Below are 5,930 nucleotides of genomic sequence, written 5' to 3'. Positions count from 1 at the left end.
AAATGGTTGCCCCCCCCAGCTGGAACTCACCAGAACTCAGTTCCAGCACATCTCAGGTAAGCACCACTGCCATTATAAGAGAACAAGGGAGGCATCCAGTTACCCCATGGATGGATTGTGTATATCCATAACCTCTTGGGGGGGAAACCACCAAAGAGGAATTCAAACAAATAGCCAGCACGTGTAGACACAAAGTCAGAAAAGCTAAAGCACAGAATGAACTCAGGCTTGCTAGAGAGGTGAAAAGCAACAAAAAAGGCTTTTATGGGTATGTTCGTAGCAAAAGGAAGAACAAAGAAACAGTGGGGTCACTCAGAGGAGAAGATGGTGAAATGCAAACAGGGGACACAGAAAGGGCTGAACTCCTCAATGCCTTCTTTGCCTCAGTCTTCTCCGATAAAGAAAACAATGCCCAACCTGAAGAATTTGGAGCAAATGATTCAGCAAAGGAAACACAGCCCAGAATAACTAAGGAGATAGTACAAGAATACTTGGCTAGTTTAGATGTATTCAAGTCTCCAGGGCCAGATGAACTGCATCCAAGAGTATTAAAAGAACTGGCAGATGTGATCTCAGAACCACTGGCAGTCATCTTTGAGAATTCCTGGAGAACAGGCAAAGTCCCGGCAGACTGGAGGAGGGCAAATGTTGTCCCTATTTTCAAAAAGGGGAAAAGAGAGGACCCAAATAATTACCGCCCAGTCAGTCTGACATCAATACCAGGGAAGATTCTGGAGCAGATCATTAAGCAAACAGTCTGTGAGCACCTAGAAAGGAATGCTGTGATCACCAATAGTCAGCATGGATTTCTGAAAAATAAGTCATGTCAGACTAACCTGATCTCATTTTTTGACAGAATTACAAGCCTGGTAGATGAAGGGATGTAGCCTACCTTGATTTCAGCAAGGCATTTGACAAGGTGCCCCATGATATTCTTGTAAAGAAGCTGGTAAAATGCGGTCTTGACTATGCTACCACTCAGTGGATTTGTAACTGGCTGACTGACCGAACCCAAAGGGTGCTCATCAATGGTTCCTCTTCATCCTGGAGAAGAGTGACTAGTGGGGTGCCACAGGGTTCTGTCTTGGGCCCGGTCTTATTCAACATCTTTATCAACGACTTGGATGATGGACTCAAGGGCATCCTGATCAAATTTGCAGATGACACCAAACTGGGAGGGGTGGCTAACACCCCAGAGGACAGGATCACACTTCAAAACGACCTTGACAGATTAGAGAACTGGGCCAAAACAAACAAGATGAATTTTAACAGGGAGAAATGTAAAGTATTGCACCTGGGCAAAAAAAATGAGAGGCACAAATACAAGATGGGTGACACCTGGCTTGAGAGCAGTACATGTGAAAAGGATCTAGGAGTCTTGGTTGACCACAAACTTGACATGAGCCAACAGTGTGACGCGGCAGCTAAAAAAGCCAATGCAATTCTGGGCTGCATCAATAGGAGTATAGCATCTAGATCAAGGGAAGTAATAGTGCCACTGTATTCTGCTCTGGTCAGACCTCACCTGGAGTACTGTGTCCAGTTCTGGGCACCACAGTTCAAGAAGGACACTGACAAACTGGAACGTGTCCAGAGGAGGGCAACCAAAATGGTCAAAGGCCTGGAAACGATGCCTTATGAGGAACGACTAAGGGAGCTGGGCATGTTTAGCCTGGAGAAGAGGAGGTTAAGGGGTGATATGATAGCCATGTTCAAATATAGAAAAGGATGTCACATAGAGGAGGGAGAAAGGTTGTTTTCTGCTGCTCCAGAGAAGCGGACACGGAGCAATGGATCCAAACTACAAGAAAGAAGATTCCACCTCAACATTAGGAAGAACTTCCTGACAGTAAGAGCTGTTTGACAGTGGAATTTGCTGCCAAGGAGTGTGGTGGAGTCTCCTTCTTTGGAGGTCTTTAAGCAGAGGCTTGACAACCATATGTCAGGAGTGCTCTGATGGTGTTTCCTGCTTGGCAGGGGGTTGGACTCGATGGCCCTTGTGGTCTCTTCCGACTCTATGATTCTATGATTCTTGCCTGAAACATGCAGAATTTTATGTACCAGTTCTTTCTCTCTTCCAAGACACACTTGTACTGCTCACCCCAAATAGTGCAAACTGTAGAATTTTGTGATTACAGTCACTTTATTACTTGGGTTGATACCCCTCTCTTCCGCACCCCGTTGCAGGCCACAGGTTCCCCAGTCCCCCCTTCCAGGAATGCTTTTAGCTCTTACGTTTTAGATTGCAAATGTCTCAGTGAAGACTAAGAGAGACATATTTGGCAGTGCCAACTATGCATGTCTGTTGGGATGGATTCGTATTAAAACTGTATGATCTAGTCCAATGTGGGTCCTATAAAGAAGAAATATGTTCCCATTTCATTTATGCAATAGCTTTCTGCAGAAAACCCATTGCTTAAATAAAAAATTACCGTACTTGATGCTTTCTGTACATCTATACCTCACTTCTTTCTCAGTTTCTAGACCTGCTCTGGATCCCAGATGCAGTTGTAATCTTGAGGCAGTTGCACTGCAACACAGATTTTGTAGTCTCCAGCTACATACACACCATACATTTAAAGCGCGCGCGCGCGCGCGCACACACACACACACACACACACACACAGAATCCTGGGAACTGAAGTTTGCTAAGGATGCTGGTAAATGCAGCTCTGCAGTTCCATGGATTCCTGTGTGGGGCATGAATGTGCTTTAAATGTGTTTTCAATGTATGCTGTGTATGCAGTGTTGGAGCAGGGGTGCTTAGTCTGTGGCCTCCCAAGCGTGGTTGGACCAGAACTCCCATCAGCCCCACAACATCTGGAGAGTCACAACATCCCCATCCCTGAGGTTTCTTTAACACCTGGTTGTTTGACTTGTGCACGCATTTTTGTTCTCCCAGTGGTCACCCAGATGCCAGGATGGGAAGCCCACCAGCAGGACATGAGAACAACAGCACCCCACTCTTCCCCATTTGTGATTCCCTGCAACTGGTATTCAGAGGCATCCTGCTTCCAGAAGCAGAGATAAGACATGGCCTTCTCTTCCAACCAACCTCTGCTGGATTAGCCTTTTCTGCACCAGAGATCTGCCCATTTGTCCATAGTTCAGGTAAAGTAAAGGGACATGGGTGACACTGTGGTCTAAACCACTGAGCCTCTTGGGCTTGCTGATCAGAAGGCTGGCGGTTTGAGTCCCTGCGACGGGGTGAGTTCTCTTTGCTCTGTCCCATTTCCTGCCAACCTAGCAGTTTGAAAGCACACCAGTGTGAGTAGATAAAGAGGTAGTGCTGTGGCAGGAAGGTAAACAGCATTTCCACGCACTCTGGCTTCCATCACGGTGTCCCATTGCACCAGAAGCAGTTTAGTCATGCTGGTCACATGACCCGCAAAGCTGTCTGTGGACAAACACCGTCTCCCTCAGGCTGAAGCAAGATAAACACCATATCCCATAGTCACCTTTGACTGGACTTACCATCCAGGGGTCCTTTACCTTTACCTTTTTTATCATAGTTCATTGTGGGCCAGCCTTCATCAGCCTTGTGCCCTCCATATATTTTGGACTCTCACAGTTCCCTGGTGGGACTGGTGCAAGTTACAGTCAAAAAAATCTGCAGGACACCAGGCACCAGCAAAGGCTGACCCAGGGAGAGCAGCAGACAGAAAGGACAGGCTTCTGATGTCCTTCACTCTGAATGAGGAAGTTAAGAGCTCTCTCCTTGAACATGCTTCAGAGCCCACCTCAAGGGGCTGGTGCCCACCTTAGGAAGTCCAAGAACCTGAAAGAATGCCTCTCCGTTTACCAGTGTTTAAGAGCTTCAGAGGGGGCTCTTGCCCACGTTCTCCCATCAGGGAAACCCCACCATGGCTCATTTTGCATGCAACTGTAAGGTGGAAGCCTAGAGCAAATCTTGGTCTCAGTCGTTCTGGCTGATGGGAACTGTAGTCAAAAGCCTCTAGAGGGCACTTGGTTGGCAAAGAATCAAGCAACGTCTAAAGGGTGCGGGGAGTATGCATCAAAGAGGACTTTATTTATTTTATTTTATTTATTATTTTGACAAAGTAATAAAAATAAACAAATAATAATAAAATGTGCACCCCACCCCTGAGATCATTGTATTGTATCTATCCGACCTCCCAAAATTGAAACGCCTCTTGTGATGGTTTGACCCCTTTCCGTTTTAACACTACAAATTCTACAAACACCTTCTTTATCTCCTCAAAATCATTTCCCCGGCATATGCCCTATCTTACTTTAATAGCACATGTTAATTTATCATTAATAGCTATATCCCACACCTCTTTATACTATTCTTCCATTTTATATTCTGCTTGCCCCTTCCACTTCCTGGCTAGAATAATGTGTGCAGGTGTCAATAAATTTGTGAGCAAGTCCTTCCTAGCCTGCAAACCTTCCTTCCATCCCATCGTAAATTGATAATAGTGCTACCTCTGGACCTTTGGTCAGCTTTCACCCAGGGATTTCTGTTGTCTCCCTAAACACCCTTTGAAAGAGGACTTTTGCTGGGAGACTGTCTTAAAGCACTTGTCAAAAGTCCTCTTTGAAGCATCTCTGGGTTGCTTTTTAAAGCAAGTGTTGGGGAAGAGGAGAAGGAAATTTGCTTGGTTCAGGCTGCTTTGTTCTCTCACCTGCCCTGGATGTGGTTTAGGGAAAACACCCTCATGGGCCAAGACTGCAGCGCGCCAGGATTTCAGGCATTGGTCTCCCCTGAGTCCCATGCTACCTGGAAAGGCCAAGGGCTGAACCTGTGACCATGTGCATGCAAAACTGATGCTCTCTCACTGAGCCACGACCCTCCTGATATTACTATATTTTACATTTAACTGAGTTGTAAAGTATGGACAATCTGTGTATGGCTGTTCAGCCTTCACAGGTGCAGATAGGCTGGGACTGAGATAGCAAGTGGCTCAAGGTCACCCTGAGAGGCCCTGCTAATTCCTTTTCTCAGAAACACTGGAAACGCAGAGTGCTTCAATTTCAAGAGAGCATTGTGCAAGATCTGGCCGAAAGGCAACACAAGGAGATCTGCAATGATTGTTGCAATGCACCCCTAATGATTAATATTGTATAATTGTAAGGTTCTTGTGTTCATTTATTATTTATATATTAAACTTGTATAATGGTTGAAGGTTGTATCATCTTAGAAGGGGTGCATGAGAGAGAGGAGATCCCAGCAGACTTTAGGGATGCCAAAATTATCAACCTCTTTTAAAAAAGGTGATACAACAGATTGCAGAAACTATTGAGGCATCTTTTCATTAGCTGTGGCTGGCAAAATTCTTGCAAAGATCTTAGCAAAAAGTCTCCTTACAATATCCGAGGCTACCCTTTCTAAATCCTAAAATGGTTTTCAACCTTCTAGGGGGATAGTGGACATGATTTTCACCGCTCGACAGTTTCAAGAAAAATGCAGAGAGCAAAACCAACCCTTACATATGGTGTTTATTGACCTAAGGCCTTTGACACTGTAAATCATAATGCCCTGTGGACTGTCCTTCTAAAAATTTGCTGCCCAGATAAATTTGTGAACATCAAATATGACAGCAACAATCACAGATAGCAATGGCTCTCAAAGTGAACCATTCACAGTGGAACCAGGTGTTAAAAAGAGTTGTGTTATTTCCCCAACTCTATTCATTTTCATTGCCATGATCCAACACTTTGTCGAAAGGAAACTCCCCTCCGGAGTAGAAATCAAATATCCAACAGATGGAAATCTCTTTAATCTGCGTAGGCTGAAAACAAAGAGCAAGGTTACTGCCACTTCCGTCATAAAGCTTCAATATGCTGTGTGTGCGCACGCTCAGAGGATGACCTCCAAATCATCCTAATTATCTTTGTAGAAGCTTACAATAAGCTTGGCCTATCGCTCAACATCCTGAAAACCAAAGTGCTGCACCAACAAGCAC

This window comes from Podarcis pityusensis (assembly GCF_964106645.2).
Source record: "Podarcis pityusensis genome assembly, chromosome: Z".
NCBI classification, from domain to species: domain Eukaryota; kingdom Metazoa; phylum Chordata; class Lepidosauria; order Squamata; family Lacertidae; genus Podarcis; species Podarcis pityusensis.
The sequence above is the reverse complement of the archived record's forward strand: the minus strand, read 5'-3'. Positions refer to the sequence as shown.